The 20,306-nt window shown below is 52.0% G+C and overlaps 2 long non-coding RNA genes across 2 annotated transcripts; both read right to left on the bottom strand.

Annotated features, from left to right (window-relative positions):
- Nucleotides 1-3,481: 3,481 nt before the first annotated feature.
- LOC122371278 lies at nt 3,482-10,186 on the bottom strand. Its single transcript, XR_006254707.1, has 2 exons — nt 9,804-10,186; nt 3,482-5,456 (listed from the first exon to the last, which is right to left on the bottom strand). It is a non-coding gene; the product is annotated as an uncharacterized LOC122371278 (long non-coding RNA).
- A 2,062-nt stretch (nt 10,187-12,248) lies between these two features.
- On the bottom strand, nt 12,249-15,676 carry LOC122371279. The gene is made up of 2 exons (XR_006254708.1): nt 15,105-15,676; nt 12,249-13,528 (listed from the first exon to the last, which is right to left on the bottom strand). It is a non-coding gene; the product is annotated as an uncharacterized LOC122371279 (long non-coding RNA).
- Nucleotides 15,677-20,306: the final 4,630 nt, after the last annotated feature.

Below are 20,306 nucleotides of genomic sequence, written 5' to 3'. Positions count from 1 at the left end.
CAACGTTGATCAGTTTTGGAAAATAGCATGTCTGATCTAGGCCCAACCAATCACTGGCGGAGCATATTTACAGTGGCTCCAAAATCCAATCAACGATAAGTGTTGGAACTGCAGCCTCCCAAAAGGGTTGTCTCATAATGTGTCATGTGAGTCAATAATTTTGAGACGTTTTGGTGGTTAAACGTCTGAACAATCCGACTTGGCTTAGCAGGCGGTTTTGGAGGAAGTTCTGACTTTGGTCTGAAGTCGTGTGATAATAGGAGTCGGCTGTTGAATTTCTGTATTATTATGCATCAGTACACATGAGACACTTAAATTTCATTTCAAAATCTTCAGGCAATTGACTGTCAATTTTGTCTCGTAATTTTGTGCATACCTTTCTTTAACCCGCGCCCCACTGGGGGGGGGGGACTATTCATAGCGCCCTCTTCTTTTTCTGCTATAACTTCTAAACCGCTACACGTATCGACGCGAAACTTTCAATACCTTTGGCTACATCCATTTGACACCTTATGTCAAAATATTATCTTCGTAGCTACCATGGATCGGCCGGAAATGACGTCAGAGTGACGTTATGTTCGGCCGATTTGGACGCAAAATATTGAACTACGGCAATTGCTCTTAAGATCTCATTTTTTTAGCTAGATCCCTCAGAATACACTGCTATCAAACTGCTAACTCATATTTTTAGAATTTTGAAATTTTGAAAATTGTATGCATTAAATTTTAAGATTTATATTTTTTCTTCCCAAACGTTTTTGAGTTTTAGAAAAACGGAACCTATGTGATAGAACACATGCCCATGGTATACTCTAGCAAGTTGTAGCCAGATATCTTTGAAAATACTCAAGCTATACGCATTATAGTAAATATTTCACTATTATAAATTTTCAAGCTATTTTTCTAGTGCGTGTGTGACATCGTACAGCAATAAAAATAGCACCGTCGTACTCCTGAGCTCAAACTGCATCTGATAGACACCTTCTTCGTTGAAAAATTAACTTTGAAATGTGACCTTTTTACCTGGAAGTGACCTGACCTCATCTATATTCAGCTGAAAATGACCTCAAATGACACAGGCGACACCGAATTCGAAATATATGGCCTAAATGGACCATAAGACATGTGTCACGTGACCGATCCACGATATAAGATTTCCCTGAACTGTGACGACCTGACGTACACCTGAAAATCAAAGTACAGGTTTGGTACCCTCAGGGTATCTAAAGCATCTATTCACTAGTGTCTAAACCAAATATGAGCCTGATCCGACGAATAAGCCGGCGGCCAGAGCCTAAAATGTGAACGAGCCAAATATCGATAATTTTTACTTCGACCTGACCTGTGACGTCATCAGTGACCTTGAGGTCAGTAAAATTAAGCCTCCTTCGACAGCTTTTTTCCGGGGCCATCAGATGCCGTTTAAATTTTGACAATCGGCCCAATGGTTTCGGAGTTAGGGGGGCTACGAATAGCCCCCCCCCTCCCCGTAGGGCGCGTTATGCGCAGACCCCAGTGGGGCGCGGGAAAAAAGTTGTGTTAGTATTTCAGTGGAATGTCGTTAAATACCTTCTTTCTTACAAGTGATCCGTTTTCAAAAGCTTTCATGGCTCAAGATCCAAATAAGACGGTGAAATCAATTGATGCTGGAATGTAGATATGAATTTGGCGTGGCGTCGGCGGTGTGTCGATCGGCGACTGTGAGGACCGGCGGCGTCCGCTATTGACCGGGGTCGTGAGAGCCGGAGGACGGCCGACAGACATTTCTCACAGGAGCGGCGGCGAGTTGTGGCGCGACCAACACGGCCGACGGCGCACCATTAGTAAGGGGCAGATAAAGCCCCAGTCCCACGCCGCCATAGACGGTGAATTAATCCCATCGCGTCAATGGCGCGGCGTCCGTCGGGCTGGCAGCCCGCCGTGCGGCGCCCCCGCCCCGCCCCGGTGTAGGGATGTGCAGCCAGCGGGAACACCACGCGCCGGTCCCCGCGTGCAATCCTGGGTCACCTCTCACCGTCCTAGACGCATGAAACAGATTCGCATGGGGGCAAATTAGCATCAGTTATGAAAAACGCCTGCTAGTCATTTATGCATTGTATAGTTCAGCCCTCAGAAATTTTATATTTCATCCCCAAGTAAGAAAACATGGGTTAAGCCAAGGCCCTAAATACAGGTTAAGCAAGATGTGCTGTTGACAAGATGATATTTATAGATATTATAATATATATGTTACAGGCAATGTGTGGAATCAGGCATTCTATAGAATGCCTAGGCATTCTATAGAATGCCTGACCGACCAGGCATTCTATTTCCTACATGCCGGGGTATGTCTTAAGCACAGCACGAGCCGGGCAGTAAAACTATGACCAAGAAACTGTCGGTGTCAAAATGCCATGTTATTTGATAGGCCGGGCAAGAAACAAAAGTTTACTGCCCGAGTTTACTGCCCAGGGCAATGACCTCTAAACTACAGTTTATCACATTAGCCGAGGTATAATTAGCCGCGTTTACATAGGGCTAGTTGCCAGATAGTGGAATTCCACTAACGAGACATTTTTTCCACTAACGAGACATTTCAGGCACCTTCAGATAATTCTGACGACCTATCCGGCCAGAAGGACCAAACCGATTGACAAAAATAAATGCATCGTGGCGGATGAATACTTCAGGCCTAGACATAGTATAGATGTCGCAACTCGCGGCCTTCCCGGCAGTAAGGGCGAGGTATAGATGACGCTACTGCAGCAAGTCACTGGAACGTGGGAGTCGTGGAATGGAACGGAAGATACGGAACGGGGGCTTCTTAACGGAAGCTTATTCGTTTTATTTTAATTTAAGAATTGATTTCGTGCGCTAGGGAAAGAACATTGTCTTCTTTTTCCTTACGTCTGCACCCCCCCCCCCGTCCCTTCCATCCTTTGAATCAGCCAGTGTGCAGCAAGAGGGTTCATCGGAGAAAAACAACAAAGAGCAATCCTCCCTGAGCCTGTCAGGTCAGAAATAACCTGAGCATAGGCGGCGGAACGGGGAGGGCACCGGGGCACCGTGCCCCCTTTGATTTTGGCATTTTAACATTAGCCCTATGGGCGCTGCATGGAAAGAATGGGACCAAAAGTCGGCGGTGCCCCCCCCCCTTAATTGAAGGTGCTCCGCGGCTACTGAACCTGAGGACCGTTCGTTATGCCCTACTGCCCACGCTTCTTAAAATTTCAGTAGTAGTCAGTCATCTGGCCAATGTTTCCGTATAGGGGTTGGCAAACACAACTGAGCCTCGTGAGTGGGATGAGTACTGGACACAGAAGTGGACAATCTGTTGGCAAGGAGCCAGCAAGGATAATATCTCGAAACTCAGGACTACGCATACAAACACTTTAAAAGCATCTAAATCTATACTATAATCGAAAGCCGCATTGTTGTGAACTACCGGCACGTGCGTCCAATCACCATCAAGAACGGAGTCCGACCTACAGCAAGCACGACAGTCCGATCATAGATGTATTGAAAAATAACTAGCAACTTTAAACATCGCCTTCCTCAGCCACGCTCTACTCGTACACCGCATCACATAAGAAAACCGCCAATATCGATTACAAAACACACATAAAGGAATTTCGTAGGTATAGATCAGAGGAATACTTCACCTCCTTTATCTGGCGCGTCAATAGGTATAAAGTAATCTTTGGCGTCTACGCACTAGCAACATCTATAATGCAAACAGCAGTTCAGAAACCATCCACTAAAATTGTAACAAGGCAAGGGTTGGTCAAAATAAATTATAGTCACCGTGATAAATAGCAAACGAAATACAGAACAAGCACAACAAAGCATTCCACACTCGTTTAGACTGTACCTACAATATGCCTACATAAGACATTGCAGCAGTGTACAAGGGAAACATTCTTTAAAGATGCTAACGTGAGGAGTTTTAAAAGTTTGGTGAACATAGTTACGAGTCACTGCACAAGAAATGTCGCGGTCGCCAGCCGGCCCAGGCGAAAGAGTCGACGGAGACGGCGTCAAACAAACCCGAGAGGGGGTAGTTTCATCCGCATCAGCGGAGGCGCTCTCTCTACCAAGGTCGTCAGTTACCAGCCGCAGCACCCTGCTGGCGATTTGATAGCGGCTCTCATTCTCAGCTGGCTGAGCGCCATGTGCCGGGTCATCCGGCTCCATGATTTCCCCTTTCATTAGCAGCTGCTGTTGTAGTTATTGTTGTTGCGTTCCTTTCAGCCGCTGCCGCAGCATAGCCGTACGGTTCTGGATGGTTCTCACGGCGGCAGCCAGGGTCACCAAATCCGTCTCCCCGTAGCCACACCAGACTCGGGAAAATGTACAGAGATGTACCGAGCCAATGTTGCAGCACTCGCGGCATTCATCGGTAGGACTCCGCCCAACCCAATGTCGGCACTGGCAGGAGCCCGACCAGTGGTCCAAACGAAACTGATGAAAATCGACAGCTGATGAGCGGTCCTCCACTGACGCCGGACGGGTGGCGACGGCGCGGCCGGTCCTGGAGCTGGAACAGCAGAATGGACCGGCCGGGACACGCGGCTCATCAGTCCATTCGTGCTGCTACTCCCCGTAGACCCCAGCTCCTTCGCTGCAGGTTCTCGCGTCTGCCGACCCGTCCGTCCACACCCACGCGGCTCGATAGGGGAGGGGAAGGCAGATATCGTTACGTCGCTTGAAGCAGTTCAGCTGCCGAGGCTCTTTGTCGCAACACCGCCAGCGCCGCGCATCGCAGCAGCACATACCGTGGAGTGCCAGCCTCTTCGCGGCAGACGCGGCATCGGGCAGCAGGGCACTCCACGTCGTTGCATTGTGGGCATCCGGCCTCGGGAGGCGGCCGATGCAGAGCAGGTACTGGCGGATGTCGATAACGACTGCACGGTCGGCCTCCAGGACGGAGCCAGGACAGCGGTCGACCCATATCGACCGGTACCATCCGTCCGGCCAGTTCCGCTGCCAGGCGCGCGCAGCGTCGCGCGCGCGCCTGCCGTGGCGCGCCTGCCTTGCAGAAAGTGCCCACGTCGATCGGCGCTACCGTTGGGATAGACGGCGGTCGACCCATATCGACCGGTACCATCCGTCCGGCCAGCTCCTCCAACACCGCTCTTAGGGCGAATAGCTCGCCGCGCGTGCTAAAGCAGAGGGCGCCTGCCGCGACACGCACCTCTCGGATGTCGCGGTTCAGGGAGGGGGGGGGGGTGGCCCCTCCTCCTCCATCTAGCACACCATCGGTGGCGGAGCTGTCTGACCAGATCAAGCTCGCCTCAGACGGGAGCTCCGCCAGACGACTTTCCGCCGCCTTGGCTCGCCAGCCGTCGCGCCCAAACTCGCTTCAGGCCGTGAGTCTATAGCCGGCGCGGTGGCGTGGCTTCGTCATGGTAGCCTTGGGCGGGTTGTCCTCAGAGAACGCATTCGCATTGGCGAAGAGGCGAGCAGCGCCACGAGTCCTGAAAAGACCAAATAATATCAATAGACAATCAAAATTGTAAAAATTGGCATTAACTGCGCAACTGATGTTTGCTTGTTTGTTTATTAGGGTTTACGGGCGCTGCGGTGGTAATTTTGCACCCATGAAGCTGTTCTGGTGAACCTGCCCAACTGAGCAGTGATCATGCCATAACTTATGTTTGGCGTAGTGGCAGGGTTCCACCTAAAATTTCGGCGCACGTCAGGTGTAACGTCACATGCGACAAATTCAGCGCATGTCAGTTGGGCAAACTAAGGCTGATGGAATAATATAAAACGAGGGCACCAAAAATTGATCCTAAATGACCATACTTGGACATTAATGCAGACCCTCTCTGTATCACCAATTGTCAGAAAACAAGCAGGTGTTTCAAGGACGTTAGAGAGTCATGAAGCCAGGATAAAACACAGTGCTATTTTCTCAAAACAGTTTTTACATGATAGAGTTAGGTATCTCTCTCTCTCTCTCTCTCTCTCTCTCTCTCTCTCTCTCTCTCTCTCTCTCTCTCTCTCTCTCTCTCTCTCTCTCTCCTCTCTCTCTCTCTCTCTCTCTCTCTCTCTCTCTCTCTCTCTCTCTCTCTCTCCTCTCTCTCTCTCTCTCTCTCTCTCTCTCTCTCTCTCTCTCTCTCTCTCTCTCTCTCTCTCTCTCTCTCTCTCTCTCTCTCTCTCTCTCTCTCTCTCTCTCTCTCTCTCTCTCTCTCTCTCTCTCTCTCTCTCTCTCTCTCTCTCTCCTCTCTCTCTCTCTCTCTCTCTCTCTCTCTCTCTCTCTCTCTCTCTCTCTCTCTCTCTCTCTCTCTCTCTCTCTCTCTCTCTCTCTCTCTCTCTCTCTCTCTCTCTCTCTCTCTCTCTCTCTCTCTCTCTCTCTCTCTCTCTCTCTCTCTCTCTCTCTCTCTCTCTCTCTCTCTCTCTCTCTCTCTCTCTCTCTCTCTCTCTCTCTCTCTCTCTCTCTCTCTCTCTCTCTCTCTCTCTCTCTCTCTCTCTCTCTCTCTCTCTCTCTCTCTCTCTCTCTCTCTCTCTCTCCTCTCTCTCTCTCCTCTCTCTCTCTCTCTCTCTCTCTCTCTCTCTCTCTCTCTCTCTCTCTCTCTCTCTCTCTCTCTCTCTCTCTCTCCTCTCTCTCTCTCTCTCTCTCTCTCTCTCTCTCTCTCTCTCTCTCTCTCTCTCTCTCTCTCTCTCTCTCTCTCTCTCTCTCTCTCTCTCTCTCTCTCTCTCTCTCTCTCTCTCTCTCTCTCTCTCTCTCTCTCTCTCTCTCTCTCTCCGTTTACCATTCGCAAGGCCAAAAAGCCCAATTGGTTTTGAAAGACATTGGATTACAAGCTGAGATTTTTTACTTTATCATAAAATGTTAAACCTGCGTGTACAGGGTGTCCGGAAAGTTCTGGCGCCTCTTTTGGACGTCGTCTAACGCGCGCTGTGATTATTGGACTTTCAACCAATCACCGCAGATATGACCCCTCGTTCACCGCTCAGCTAGGGGTCGCGTAAATATGACCTTGAAACCGTTTTCAGTGCTAGGTATATGGGCGAAGATGCGCCTTGTCGCTGAGAGCCCGCGCGCGGGGGCCCGGTGCGGCTTGAACGAGGCGCGAGTTGCAACGCGATGCGGCGTTTCCCGGCGAACGGTTGAGCAGGCAAAGGTGCACTCCAGATCGGAAATGTCTTAGAAAATATTCTCACTCAGCTACAACCACGGTATGCCAAAGCTGCTGAGACTGAACCAGCATTTCAGCGGCAATCGAAGAAAATCTTGGGTCTGATGGACACAAATGTCCCATCATCTTCGTCAAGGTCAAATAAATGACTGATAGGCTGGTCCACGAGGGGTTCCTGGACACGACAATCAAGGCGACTTGCCCTAAGGGTCATGTCGCACTTCAACAGCACGGAGCGCCCCCCAACAACGCCGCTGCCGTCCAAACCAAACTGACAGAGGAGCTCGGCGGACCAGATCACCGTGGTGAAATGAGATTAGGCCACCTTATTATCCCAGCCTTAACCCGCTCGACTAAGGCATGCTACGCGTTTTGCAGAATAAGCTCTAGGCCACCTCTCATCCCAGCCTGGAGTCCCTGAACACTCGCATCATGACAGCATGGGAGGACAGGAAATGTCCTGCACCGTCAAAACCCGCAGGCGTTTCCGCCCTTGCGTCGAGGCCGTCGTCGGCACAGACGGTGGTTACAATGAATGGGCACTTAGCAGAAGGATGTGGCTTGGTGTTCCTGGTCATTGTTTCGTTCTATTGTTGAGTATCTATGGACCAAAGGCATTTATCTTAACAATGTTGAAAAGCGCCAGGACTTTCCGGACACCCTGTAGATGAAGCCTGAATGGTGGTTTGTAGGCTGATAGGTTGGAGGTTGAAGGTTAGTAGGGAAGGTAAGGTGAGGATAATTTCTGCTTTTTATTTTCATTGGACTTCAGTCTTAATCAACACACGCATCAAAAATATCATCTATTTGAGCATCTTCAAGCCTCAATATACAGCAAGTTGTACAACAAATTAAAAATTGATGTCATGCCAACATATGGTCATGATTTTTACCACCAGAATTGAATTAACCCGCGCCCCACTGGGGGGGGCTATTTATAGCCCCCCCTCCCGTTTTTCTGCAATAACTTCCAAACCGCTTGACGGATCGACGCCAAACTTTCAGTACCTTCGGCTGCATCAATTTGACACCTTGTGTCAAAATTTAAACTTCGTAGCTACCATAGGTCGGCCGGAAATGACGTCAGAGTGACGTCATGTTCGTCCGATTTCGACGCAAAACATTGAACCACGGCAATCGCTCCCAAGAGCTCAGTTTTTAAGCTAGATCCAATTTCTTTGCATGAAAGGACTCAGAATTGACCGCGCTATCAAACTGCTATCTCTGATTTTCAAAATTTTGAAAATTTCGAAAATTGTATATAATAATATTCAAATTTATATTTTTATATTTTTTCAAAAAGTTTTTGACTTTTCGAAAAAACCGGAATATATGTGACAGAATGCATGATTATGACTAACTCTAGCAAGTTTTAGCTAAATATCTTCAAAAATGGCCAAGTTATACGCATTATTGCAAAAAATTAACAATTATTAATTTTTCAAATCAATTTTTCAGTACGTATTTGACATCGTACACCAATATAAATGGCACCATCGTGTTCCTGAGCTCAAACTGCATCCAATAGACACCTTTTTTGTTGAAAAATGTTAACTTCAAAATTTGACCTTTTTTGACCTGAAAGTGACCTGACCTAAGCTAAATTCGACTCCAAATGACCTCGAATGACACAGACGACATCAAATTCGAAATCTATGGCCTAAATGGACCATAAAACATGTGTCACGTGACCGACGCATGATATAATATTTTCGTGACCTGTGATGACCTGACCCTGACCTGAAAATCAAAGTACAAGTTTGGTACCCTCAAGGTATCTAGAGCATCTGTTCACGAGTGTGGAAACCAAAAATGAGCCTGATCTGACTTGTAAGACGGCGGCCAGAGCCCAAAATGTGAACAAGCCAAAATGCTAATAATTTTTACTTTGACCTGACCTGTGACGTCATCGGTGACCTCGAGGTCAATGAAATTAGGTTTCGCTCGACAGTTTTTCCGGGGCTATCAGACGCCGTTTGAATTTTGACGATCGGCCCAGTAGTTTCGGAGTTAGGAGGGGGGGCTATGAATAGCCCCCCCCCCCCCAGTAGGGCGTGTTATACACAGACCCCAGTGGGGCGCGGGTTAAATGCCTATTGATGCTTTACCTAATATTTTGAAGCCTGAAATCTGATTAACCAAACATTTTTTTTTTCTTGTGTTGGCAGTCTAAAATTTGGCTGGCTTGAGCGCGATGCTATTGCTCTAGCAGAATCTCAAACGGATGTCTACCAAGTGCCACTCCCAAGAAAGTTTTTCAAGATTCTAAAACCACAAACTTAGTTGATGCCTGATCATGTGATGGTAAATCAAATACCTAATAGCACTCCATCTGAGGCCAGTTTTACAAACAGAAAATAGCCACCTGCCGGATTATTTTGCCTAAAGGCTAATTCACATATGGAGTATAAATGGTGAAGCCCTCCCTGCTTACCTACATGCCTATCGCGTTTACCCTCTGTATGTTGTACCTACGTGGAATGGATATATGAGGAGAAAAATTCCAGGCAGCTATTTTTGTTGGTAAATCGGGTAAAGTAATACTGGCCTCTGAACGAAAATTTGGACTGAGTGAGATCTGTCGTTTCTTTGGTGGTTTGGATAGGAGTTGATGATTTTAATTGGAAGATTAAAAGGAAAGGGTTTCAAGACAATCGGCATGACAAACCAACACCTTACCTGCAGTTCAAGTTTGTCGATTTCTTCATCAAAATCTAGTCTTCGTCTAGTCCACAAATCAAGATAAAATTACTGGATAGGTACAACTTCTTCTTCTTCTCCTTCTGCACCTCACCTGCCACCCCCTACACTTCTACCTTATTCTGATAAATATCTTTACATAATTTTCACAAGAATGCCACTCAACTGGTTACGGGGTAGATCTAAAAGAGTGCAGGGCTTCAGTTTTGAGCTATAGAGTTCTCAGTGATTTTGAGACACCCAATATGTCTTTGGCACGCCGTATTTGTCTCTCACCGCCTGCGAATTCGGCGATATGATTGGTCGAAGGCCGAGGCTATGGGTCCAAGAAAAGGCCAAGATTCCTGCCAAGATTCTTACAGATAGCCAAGGTCGATGACTGACGTGACTGACGGCATGTTACTGCCCTTGGCATATTGCCAATGCACTGCTCCGTCATATCCGCAGTAATGTCAACAGTCATATCGGAAGTAATATGGTAGCTATACGCAAAAACCATTTGATGTATGGCTACCATACTTTTCCGATAACGAGACATTCTAGATCAATCTCTCTACTGTTGGCGACATCTGCTGAGAAATCCCAAGACCGAACGCAAGCACATAAAAGTAATGCACTCTATGGATGCGTTCGAAATCTGGGAAGTGACGGATTTCATTTCTCAATGCGTGTCCCAGCCTTCCCCATGCTGTTCGTTCCGCCTGCCGCCATCTATTGCCATGTTTCGCATTCGCACTTCATGAATTGACCACCCCGCCAAGTAGGTTGGTATCAAGTTGGTATAGGTGTCGCATTGCTCTGGTCGATCAGGCTGAGCCAGCTGTCTGGAGAGTGGAGCCGATCAAAAAAAAAAAAAAAAAAACGCAGAAATTCAAAAGACCGACTCCAAAGCAATGGCAGCATGCATATCAATAGAACGTAATTCTGTCATGATTGCGTCAGAAGCAAACATAATGGCAAGAGTTTCTTGTGTGTCGGTAGGCGCGTGTGGAGCCGCTGGACCGACCGGGGACGTACAGAAGGGGGGACGGACGGGGTGCGCCTCCCTGTAGGGGTTTTCAGGGCCCATGCTGGCAGAAGGCCCACGTTGGCCAAAATCACGTCGGAGACGAACGAAATTCATGGGAATCCCCAAAAAAATTACGTCAGGACAATCAAGGCTCTCCGACTCGCCTGCCACCTAGGGTCCTTCAATTTACTACATGGGGCCTCCTGTGAATAACCGCTAGTGTCTGTGTCTGACCACTAGGGCCCCTCTGACTCCTCGGGTAGAGGGCCCTCTGTAGGTAGGAGGCTCTCTCTACGGGATTCCTCCGCTCCCCCCCCCCCCCTCGGCCAAATTCTAGGTTATACGTGCCTGCGCTAAGCCGGAGTCGGAGAGAGGAGTTGACGACCGAATGACAAGGAGTAGGGTAGCCTGGGGCAAGACGCCCCAGATAATTTATTTTGCTGCATAAATTTTGTCCCACATCACATGGAAGGCCAAATTTGTGCGCAATGCGTTCTTTGGACATTTTACTTTAAATTGCACCCCTCAAATTCATTCACTTATGATCGGACTCCAAGCTAGGAAGTGATTTATGAAGCAACTGCAAATGGAGCATTTTGCCCCAACCCCAGGGCAAAACGCCCCACGGCCTGGGGCAAGTAGCCCCATACTTTAGATTACAGATTTAACATGGTAGTTGGCTTAATCTTATGTGAGAGGTCCGTTAGACCTCTGGAGGCACGGCTCTTAAGTTAGCACATTCCATCCTGTCAGGTGTTCAGCTATGACACTATTGTATGAACAGGTTTTTCACCTGCCTCATAAGACCAAATAATAAATTATTGCAATGCAAATGTCTACAGAATGCTTCCTTTGCCATCCATTTGCTGAGAAAAATACACATAAAGGCATAGAAACTTACTGTTCGCCAGCTACCGAACATTAGAAAGTGGGTAGCCCAAACAACACATGAGGTAAAACGCCCCATGGGGCTTTTTGCCCCGCGACCTACTGGGGCGTTTTACCCCATCACGTAGTTCGATCAGAGAACAACGCTTTGCACTCCAGCAAGCCATAATTTAACACGAACCAACCCGGCATGATAAGCGTTAGACAATAGTTATTCAAAATACATAAAAGTCGTTAACCTGATGTGGACCATAAAAGAACGCCATGATGCATAATCTGACAACAAAACATAAAAATCGCTCAAAAAACACATTTTTGGCTATATCTCCCGAAAGAGTCATCACAATTTCTTTCCAGTCTGCTCATATAATGATCATATAGTGCACGTTTTATAGAAGAGAGGATGTTTCCCCAGAACTCTGCCAGTTCCGAGAAACATCGGTGAGGCGTTTTACCTCGGCGGGGCGACTTGCCCCGGTCTACCCTACTCGTCCTGAAAGTAAACATTTGGAATACAAACAATCCAAAGCTGTTCAGTATTTATTAGTGAAGTCAATTATAGAAAATATGAATACCAATTCCAAACCAAATACCAACATAAACCGTGAAGAAATACCGATACCGAACCAACTTCATAACATGAGGGAAATACCGACTTTTAACCAATTTCTCAGCCTCTTATACATAAGTGAGGGTTCATAATACCAAAAAATACCAAGTACATTAGGATTGAAATACCAAATACCAAGTTGGTATCGGTTTGGTATCGGTATACCAAAAAATTGGCATCCGATTGACATCTCTAGTATTTATATCATTCGAGAGCAGTGCCTTCAATTTGGATACACTTAGCATTCATTTCCCACACCCGTGTACACTCCACGAAGGCTTCTCCGCTGCGGACTCCCGCTTCCGCCGATGCGTCAGTTCATACCCTGATGGCTTGCTGGGGAGGGTGGCCAAGTGTCGCTGTGCCGCCAGGTGTAGTTCATCAGCCGAGGCGTCGCGCTGCAGTGTCCCGATGTCCAGCCTGAAGGTGAAGTCTGGGAAGGCGGCCACCTCCCTCGGCGGAGCACTGGCATGCAACCAGCGGGGTCGAGCGGCAGGGCGATCCCAGCCGCTCGCCAGGTTTCGTGCCCCACCCCACGCCAGCCCGTCATCGACTTCAGTCGGCTGGGCGGCCCATTTTCCGCGATAGTCCTGAGGGCTTGCCCTCGGGGAGCGCGTGCGCCTTGGCGAAGAGCTTCGCTACCAGCACGTCTCGCCGGGCGGCCAGCGGGCACCGGCATCAGTCCGGACTCCGCCGTCACTGCGTGGGCTGGGGGTAAACAAGGGGCAGCCGGTGATATACGGGTCACCGCCCGCATCTCCCTCTGGAGGAGTTCCACGTGGGATTGTGGCGTCACCAGGAGCCAGGTGGCGGCCGCGTGCACCAGCACTCCACGGACGTATCCAGACGCTACAGCGCAGAGCTGTCGTTCCTCTAGTCCCCAGCCCCGCGCTGTCAGCTTGCGAAGCTGCTGGATGCCGGGCGCACTCGGGAGCGGAGACTGCGGCAATGGGCCCCGAAGTGAAGGAGCAGGTTGAGGGGGTGGCTCCGAGTAGTTTGAGACGGTCGGCTGCTGGAGCCGACTTTTCGTCGACTTTGATGGCGCAGTCCACGGCGTCCGCGGCGCTCTAGGAGACGACGAGCAGCTGCGTATTTCACCCGCTACCAGCATCTTGGACTGTTTTGCCCAGCGCAACACAGCGTACGTCGCCTGCCGCGTCCGGCCCCAGTTCAGTATCGTCTGTTTCCATTAACACTCTGAAATGACAAAATAATTAGCCATTAAAATCAAAGTTCAGCACTGACGAAGTTTAACCAAACTTGCCATTTCAACATAACACAGTGAGCTGTCAGAATGCTGTTCTTTTGTGCTTTGACACAGTTGCAAAATAGGTACCTTCATACGTATATCATAGAAGTAATTACTGGTTATTATTATTGGAGGATTTTTTGCAGCATTCTCGTCAAGTAAAATACATTATCTTCTTTATAAGGACCATAGTGTGAGGTGTAAATACAGTCTGTAAGGTTGTCCAGACTAATTGTGCCCCTATTTGTACGGCCTGGGCTGGAACATGTACTGTTCGCATGTTTGCACGTTCACTTTGGATTAATCTGGCATGCTAAGCGAATGCGATGGCAGCGCCTTGCATTGCTTGCATGCGGTGGTTGGCATTGTTGGGAAGTGTTCTAACTATCTGTTTGTCCCGCTTTGCCCACAGCGTCGACTGGGTTGAATATACTTGTATTTCTGAGTGAACAGTTTCTCACATTTGGAGGCAGCCATTCAACCCAGTCTAGAACCCTTTCTTGCTTCCGAAGACGCTTGAGGTGGCAGAATTCCAGCAAGTCAATGAGTTTTTGTGATAGCGTGGAGGAAAAAGTTCACTCTCTGTAAAGTAGCGGCCAAGGAGCCACGGACACAGGACATGGCGTGTGCCCCTGTTAAGCCAGACAGATTTAATGGATCTGGTGATGTGGAAAGATTCTTGGCCCATTTTGAAGTGGTGTCAAAAGCCAATGAGTGGTCAGAACAAAAGCAGTTCCTGCAGCTCCCTGCCTGCCTGACTGGACCAGCTTTTGATTTTTATCGCCAGTTGCCTGCCATGGAGTGTACTGACATTCACACACTGAAAAAGGCGCTCAAAGCTGAGTATCATACACCAGCTCTCCCTACAGATTATGCCATCATGCTGTCCAAGCGTTCACGCATGCCTGGAGAAACTGTCATGCAGTATGGCGAGGCTTTGAAGAGCCTTGGCAGGAAAGCATATGCTGCCTTCAGTGAAGAACAGTTGGGAACTGTTTGTCGCTCCACATTTCTGAACAATGTTGATGAAGCTATGAGAGTGCAGTTGCTACTGACCCTGAAGGAAACAGAAAGTTACAGGGACCTACTGCAAGGAGCTCGACAGCTGGAGCAGGTAATGGGACCTCGTGTACGTCATATTGAGGAACAGTCTCAAGAGCACCGCCTGGAGGATGAGGTATCCAAGCTGTCCCTGGTTGTGGCGAATCTGGAGAAGAAGGTGGATGCACTCCAGGCAGGACGACAGGAAAGGACTCACAGACGTTCACCGCCGGGGCCGTGTCCGAACTGTGGCCTGGAGGGACACTGGCGTAGGGAATGTACCAAGCCCAGTAAGGATCGACAGCAGACAAGTGCTGCAGAGGTTATTTGCTTCAAATGCAATACGCCTAGACATTTTGCTAAGGGCTGCGCGGCCCATTTTCAGTAGGCGCGGCTGGCGGGGGTGGGCGGAGAGTGATTCGTACCTCTGTACGTCCGCTTTACCCCGAGTCGGCCGCGCCTTGCAGCTGGAGCGCGGATTACCTGAACGGTGATGTTGTGTCGTCCTCCGTATGGAGGCCGGCCGCGGCGGCCCGCGGCTCGTCGGTGCGTGGATCTTGGAGCCGGCCCGCTCCGGCCGGCGGCTCGTCGGCGCTGGAGTCCAGTAGCGCGCCTGCTGCGGCCGGCGGCTCGTCGGTGCGTGAATCCTGGAGCGCGCTCGCTACGGCCGTCAGCTCGTCGGCGCTGGAACCCTGGAGTCCGCCCGCTGCGGCCGGCGGCTCGTCGGCGCTGGAGTCCAGAAGCGCGCCTGCTGCGCTCGGCTGCTCGTCGGCGCCGTACCCCCGCGGCGCGCCTGCTGCGGCCGGCGGCTCATCGATGCTGGAACCCTGGAGTCCGCCCGCTGCGGCCGGCGGCTCGTCGGCGTTGGAGTCCAGTGGCGCACCTGCTACTCTCGACTACTCGTCGGCACCGGATCCCCGTGGCGCGCCCGCTGCGGCCGGCGGCTCGTCCGCGCTGGAGTCCAGAAGCGCGCCTGCTGCGCTCGGCTGCTCGTCGGCGCCGGACCCCGGTGGCGCGCCTGCTGCGGCTGGCGGCTCATCGATGCTGGAACCCTGGAGCCCGCCCGCTGCGGCTGGCGGCTCATCGATGCTGGAACCCTGGAGTCCGCCCGCTGCGGCCGGCGGCTCGTCGGCGCTTGAGTCCAGTGGCGCGCCTGCTACGCTCGACTGCTCGTCGGCGCCGGACCCCCGTAGCGCGCCTGCTGCGGCCGGCGGCTCAACGGCGCTGGAGCCTCGGGGCGCGCCTGCCGCGGCCGGCGGCTCGGCGCTGGAACCTCGGGGCCCGCCTGCTGCGCTCGGCTGCTCGTCGGCACCGACCCCCGTGGCGCGCCTGCTGCGGCCGGCGGCTCATCGGCGCTGGAGTCCAGTAGCGCGCCTGCTGCGCTCGGCCGCTCGTCGGCGCCGGACCCCGGTGGCGCGCCTGCTGCGGCTGGCGGCTCATCGATGCTGGAACCCTGGAGTCCGCCCGCTGCGGCCGGCGGCTCGTCGGCGCTTGAGTCCAGTGGCGCGCCTGCTACGCTCGACTGCTCGTCGGCGCCGGACCCCCGTAGCGCGCCTGCTGCGGCCGGCGGCTCAACGGCGCTGGAGCCTCGGGGCGCGCCTGCCGCGGCCGGCGGCTCGGCGCTGGAACCTCGGGGCCCGCCTGCTGCGCTCGGCTGCTCGTCGGCACCGACCCCCGTGGCGCGCCTGCTGCGGCCGGCGGCTCATCGGCGCTGGAGTCCAGTAGCGCGCCTGCTGCGCTCGGCCGCTCGTCGGCGCCGGACCCCGGTGGCGCGCCTGCTGCGGCTGGCGGCTCATCGATGCTGGAACCCTGGAGTCCGCCCGCTGCGGCCGGCGGCTCGTCGGCGCTGGAGTCCAGAAGCGCGCCTGCTGCGCTCGGCTGCTCGTCGGCGCCGTACCCCCGCGGCGCGCCTGCTGCGGCCGGCGGCTCATCGATGCTGGAACCCTGGAGTCCACCCGCTGCGGCCGGCGGCTCGTCGGCGTTGGAGTCCAGTGGCGCACCTGCTACTCTCGACTACTCGTCGGCACCGGATCCCCGTGGCGCGCCCGCTGCGGCCGGCGGCTCGTCCGCGCTGGAGTCCAGAAGCGCGCCTGCTGCGCTCGGCTGCTCGTCGGCGCCGGACCCCGGTGGCGCGCCTGCTGCGGCTGGCGGCTCATCGATGCTGGAACCCTGGAGCCCGCCCGCTGCGGCTGGCGGCTCATCGATGCTGGAACCCTGGAGTCCGCCCGCTGCGGCCGGCGGCTCGTCGGCGCTTGAGTCCAGTGGCGCGCCTGCTACGCTCGACTGCTCGTCGGCGCCGGACCCCCGTAGCGCGCCTGCTGCGGCCGGCGGCTCAACGGCGCTGGAGCCTCGGGGCGCGCCTGCCGCGGCCGGCGGCTCGGCGCTGGAACCTCGGGGCCCGCCTGCTGCGCTCGGCTGCTCGTCGGCACCGACCCCCGTGGCGCGCCTGCTGCGGCCGGCGGCTCATCGGCGCTGGAGTCCAGTAGCGCGCCTGCTGCGCTCGGCCGCTCGTCGGCGCCGGACCCCGGTGGCGCGCCTGCTGCGGCTGGCGGCCCATCGATGCTGGAACCCTGGAGTCCGCCCGCTGCGGCCGGCGGCTCGTCGGCGCTTGAGTCCAGTGGCGCGCCTGCTACGCTCGACTGCTCGTCGGCGCCGGACCCCCGTAGCGCGCCTGCTGCGGCCGGCGGCTCAACGGCGCTGGAGCCTCGGGGCGCGCCTGCCGCGGCCGGCGGCTCGGCGCTGGAACCTCGGGGCCCGCCTGCTGCGCTCGGCTGCTCGTCGGCACCGACCCCCGTGGCGCGCCTGCTGCGGCCGGCGGCTCATCGGCGCTGGAGTCCAGTAGCGCGCCTGCTGCGCTCGGCCGCTCGTCGGCGCCGGACCCCGGTGGCGCGCCTGCTGCGGCTGGCGGCTCATCGATGCTGGAACCCTGGAGTCCGCCCGCTGCGGCCGGCGGCTCGTCGGCGCTGGAGTCCAGAAGCGCGCCTGCTGCGCTCGGCTGCTCGTCGGCGCCGTACCCCCGTGGCGCGCCTGCTGCGGCCGGCGGCTCATCGATGCTGGAACCCTGGAGTCCGCCCGCAGCGGCCGGCGGCTCGTCGGCGTTGGAGTCCAGTGGCGCACCTGCTACGCTCGACTACTCGTCGGCACCGGATCCCCGTGGCGCGCCCGCTGCGGCCGGCGGCTCGTCGGCGCTTGAGACCAGTGGCGCGCCTGCTACGCTCGACTGCTCGTCGGCGCCGGACCCCCGTAGCGCGCCTGCTGCGGCCGGCGGCTCATCGGCGCTGGAGCCTCGGGGCGCGCCTGCCGCGGCCGGCGGCTCGGCGCTGGAACCTCGGGGCCCGCCTGCTGCGCTCGGCCGCTCGTCGGCACCGGCCCCCCGTGGCGCGCCCGCTGCGGCCGGCGGCTCGTCGGTGCTGGAGTCCGGTGGCGCACCTGCTACGCTCGACTACTCGTCGGCGCCGGACCCCGGTGGCGCGCCTGCTGCGGCCGGCGGCTCATCGATGCTGGAACCCTGGAGCCCGCCCGCTGCGGCCGGTGGCTCGTCGGCGCTGGAGTCCGGTGGCGGGCCTGCTGCGCTCGGCTGCTCGTCGGCGCCGGAACCCCGTAGCGCGCCTGCTGCGGCTCCAGCCGAGGCTGTACAAATAGGGGCACAATTAGTCTGGACAACCTTACAGACTGTATTTACTCCTCACACTATGGTCCTTATAAAGAAGATAATGTATTTTACTTGACGAGAATGCTGCAAAAAAAAAAAATTCTCCAATAATAATAACCAGTAATTACTTCTATGATATACGTATGAAGGTACCTATTTTGCAACTGTGTCAAAGCACATGTAAAACAACCATTCCCGCAATTGCTCCTTCTCGGTGGAATTGGGAGTGGAAAATTGGGCTTGAAAACTGGAGTTGAGAGTGGAAAATGATTTGCATTTGGATGTCGTTTCCCACCCACATCTACAAAGTTTGGGACACTGCGCAGCAGTCAATGCACATTATGGTTCAGTCGCAAGCCTTGCTTTAATCAACGAAAGAAAATTATTTGCTCTATCATGCATCATGAATTAACAAAATTTTTGTTCATTTTTTTTTTACCTTTTCTCATAATTTCATGCACACCTTAAAATCATGAAACTGTAGCGAGCAACTGATTTGAAGATAGAAAAGTCCTTGCTACATTTCTCGACATTATCAAAACATCTTTTTCCAAACATACCTATCAACATCCTGGAAATATGAGACTTAGCAATATATTGAGGTTCCATACCCTTGACAAGGCAAATGCACCAGCTTTTAAACCAAAACAACTTTACCAACTTTTAAATAAATTTGTGACTTCCATTGATACTCCCTTACAAAAAATCATTGTTGTTGCCTGCTGGATCGAAAAGCGAAAGAGCGCCCTCGCCCCTTCCGTGAGACCTGCACAAACTTACCAGGAGTCTGCAGTCAGAACACGACACCGTAATCATATTGAAAAAGGGCATAGCGTATAGAAGAGTAGCAACTAGCGTCTCACTGACCTTAGACCAAAATATTTCTCTTTATGACATCCACGCAAGACCAATGCAATGTATGTAGATAGGCATATCAATACAGAAATGATATGTCCAAATATGTCTTTGCCGCGTCATAGTTGTAACGCACTACGGGGATCTCCAGAGATCTGATTGGCTAATATTAGCCAATCAGTAGCATATGTTACTGGAAACTGTCATAGTGGAAGTAAATTGGTAGCTGTTTCAGCTACCAAATTGATGAAGGAAATAGGGAAAATTGCTTATTTTACACGAACACCAGTCATACGCTAATCAAAGTAGAGCTAATGAAAATGGCATTTTTCCACGAAGGAAAGCCAATTTGCCACGTAAGCCACCATGAATAGATTTGCTGAGCTTGTCATCACGTGTTTTTAACAAAAAAAGTCAATGAAATCATGTAATTTACGAATTTCTAGCACTCACATGCATATTTTCGTCTGCACACCGAATTGCGTCCAGGATATTGGCCATGGCGTATTTCTCGGGAACCCTCTGTTAGTGGAAATTCCACTATCTGGCAACTAGCCCTATGTAAACGCGGCTATTGACAGGGAATGTATATTTGACATCATTATTGCATGATATTTGCCGCGTACAATTAGAAAACTAACATTTTTTTTGGTAAAAAATATCTGCTCTGCTTATCAAGGGTTTTGAAATATTTGTATTGGTTACAAAGCCGAAATGATGGTAAGATGTGCGCCTAGGTAATCGAAATCCGTTATCGCTTCCGCTTGTTGTCTTATCTTCGTTTGATATGTCCACTGATACCTTGGGCCTAAGTTATTGCGTTATTATCTGACAGTTGTAGTCATTTCCTCGAAACAAACATGTAAAATATGGAAAATATAATGTATTTCACGAAAGATTAGCCATAGGGCATCAACAAAGTATAATTACATAAATAAAGAAAAGATTCTTGCAAGAACACTGGAAAATTTACGTTAATCACTAGGAATATTATGCCTTCTTCTTGTTCTTATGTCGTGGCAAATTATTCATGTATTATGTTCCTGGGATATTCCAGTTGTGCCATTCTGAGTTGATATTTTCACACACGATTCTTTTTGAAGTAAGGTGTTTTGATGCATTTTCTTCTATCAATTTCCTTTAGCTTTATCCACAGCAGTAGCGCAATCACTGTTGGG

Source organism: Amphibalanus amphitrite, unplaced genomic scaffold (assembly GCF_019059575.1).
Source record: "Amphibalanus amphitrite isolate SeventyFive unplaced genomic scaffold, NRLGWU_Aamphi_draft 001226F_arrow, whole genome shotgun sequence".
Classification (NCBI taxonomy): Eukaryota; Metazoa; Arthropoda; class Thecostraca; order Balanomorpha; family Balanidae; genus Amphibalanus; species Amphibalanus amphitrite.
Note: the sequence above shows the minus strand (reverse complement) of the source record. Positions and strands in the feature narration are given on the sequence as shown.